This window comes from Bos taurus, chromosome 2 (assembly GCF_002263795.3).
Source record: "Bos taurus isolate L1 Dominette 01449 registration number 42190680 breed Hereford chromosome 2, ARS-UCD2.0, whole genome shotgun sequence".
In the NCBI taxonomy this organism is placed as follows: Eukaryota; Metazoa; Chordata; class Mammalia; order Artiodactyla; family Bovidae; genus Bos; species Bos taurus.
Window position 1 is genome coordinate 57,545,559 of NC_037329.1, and position 2,471 is coordinate 57,548,029.

Consider the following 2,471-nt stretch of genomic DNA (forward strand, 5'->3'; position numbering starts at 1 on the left):
CTGGTTCCTCTGCCTTTTCTAAAACCAGCTTGAACATCAGGAAGTTCACAGTTCACATATTGCTGAAGCCTGGCTTGGAGAATTTTGAGCATTACTTTACTAGCATGTGAGATGAGTGCAATTGTGCGGTAGTTTGAGCATTCTTTGGCATTGCCTTTCTTTGGGATTGGTATGAAAACTGACCTTTTCCAGTCCTGTGGCCACTGCTGGGTTTTCCAAATTTGCTGGCATATTGAGTGCAGCACTTTCACAGCATCATCTTTCAGGATTTGGAATAGCTCAACTGGAATGCCATCACCTCCACTAGCTTTGTTCGTAGTGATGCTTTCTAAGTCCCACTTGACTTCACATTCCAGGATGTCTGGCTCTAGGTCAGTGATCACACCATCGTGATTATCTGGGTCATGAAGATGTTTTTTGTACAGTTCGTCTATTCTGATACCAGGTCCCTAAAACTGTGGGTATTGATCATCCCTTGGAAAAAGGGGAAAGGTCTCAGAAGCAACAGAATTGAAATCCTCCCATACATTGGTAATATTTAAGTCATTATATCTTCAGTGAAAAAAAGTAGACTAGAAAAATATCTACCACGGTCCTCTGATCCCTGTCAGTGCAGCTCAGCAGTCATGGCCAACCACATCGTGCTCTACACCGGCGCCAAGATGCCCATCTTGGGGCTGGGCACCTGGAAGTCCCCTCCAGGCAAAGTGACAGAGGCTGTGAAGGTGGCGATTGACTCTGGGTACTGTCACATTGACTGTGCCCACATGTAGCAGAATGAGAATGAGGTGGGTTTGGCCCTCCACACGAAGCTGCAGGAGAAGATTGTGAAACTGAGGACCTCTTCATTGTTAGCAAGCTGTGGTGCACAAAGCACAACAAGGATCTGGTGAAAGAAGCCTGCCAGAAGGCGCTCAGCGACCTGAAGCTGAATTACCTGGACCTCTACCTCATCCACTGGCCCATGGGCTTCAAGCCTATGAAAGACTTTTTCCTGTTGGATGAGGACATCAATGTGATTCCCAGTGAGAAAGATTTCATGGATACCTGGACGGCCATGGAAGAGCCGGTGGACGAAGGGCTGATGAGTTATTGGAGTCCCTCCTTCAACCATCTCAAAGTGGAGAAGATTCTTAAACAAACCGGCTTAAAATACAAGCCAGCGTTTAACCAGATCGAGTGCCACCCATACCTCATTCAGAAGTTAATCCAGTACTGCAACTCCAAAGGCATTGTGGTGACTGCCTATAGTCCTCTCGGCTCTCCCAACAGGCCCTGGGCCAAGCCCGAGGACCCTACCATACTGGAGGACCCAAGGATCAGAGCGATTGCAGGCAAGCACAATAAAACCACAGCCCAGTTGCTGATCTGATTCCCCATGCAGAGGAACCTGATCATGATCCCCAAGTCGGTGACTCCTGAACACATTGCTGAGAACTTCCAGGTCTTTGACTTTGAACTGAACAAGGAGGATATGACCACCTTGCTCAACTACAACAGGGACTGGAGGGCTTGTGCCTTGGTGAGCTGTGCCTCCCACGGGGATTACCCCTTTCACGAGGAGTTTTGAAGCCGCGAGTGTCTGCCCTTGGCCAGATGACCTGCCATCCCCCACCTCTTTTCCTGTGTGTTGCGTAATTTGGCCCGTGTCCCTCAGTGGTGGATCAGCGACTTCTAGACAAACGGGTGAGGGCTGGGCCAGCTTGGTGTCAGGTCCAAAGAACAGAATCAGTAGATTAATAGAAGTCTCTTCAGTTTTCCTTTGCCCTTCTTGTCAGGGGAGCTGGGGAACATGCAACCCAAATACTCTTCTAAACTGAATTTACAAAATCAGAATAGTGCCTCTAACAGTGGGATTTTGATTGCTTGGTACAGTAATCCTTTCAGCTAGACTTTTCTTTGCCTCAAATAAAAAGTGTTCTTATGAAAAAAAAAAAATCTACCAGTAAAACAAACAGAACAGCAAAGCAAAAGTAAAGATGTTTTTTCTTTGCTTTAAATAAGATCCTTGGGGAAAAGTATATGCAATTACTGGTCTAAATTAGGAGGAGTTGTGGTTTTAGTTAAAAACACTTACATAATCTAAAAAACCACAATTTAAGAAATAGCACTCCATCGGCGCTGTGCTGTGCTTAGTTTCTCAGTCCTGTCCGACTCTTTGTAACCCCATGGGCTGTAGCCCACCAGGCGCCTCTGACCATAGGGGTTTTTCAGGCAAGAATACTAGAGTGGGTTGCCATGCTTTCTCCAGCGGATCTTTCTAATCCAGGGATTGAACCCAGGTCTCCCACATTGCAGGCAGATTCTTTACTGTCTGAGCCACCAGGGGTAATTTTATATAAATATAAAGCAAGAGAGGAGCAAATGTGGTGAAATATTAATATTAATACTTAGAAATTTTTTGTGAAAAGCAAAATTCTCTGTATTATTTTTGCAAGTCTTTTCAATATCTCAAACAATTAAAAGAAAAA

The 2,471-nt window shown here is 45.4% G+C and overlaps 1 pseudogene; it reads left to right on the top strand.

Moving 5' to 3' along the window:
- The first annotated feature begins 622 nt into the window (after positions 1 to 622).
- Positions 623 to 1,585, top strand: LOC614748 (aldo-keto reductase family 1 member B1-like; annotated as a pseudogene).
- Positions 1,586 to 2,471: the final 886 nt, after the last annotated feature.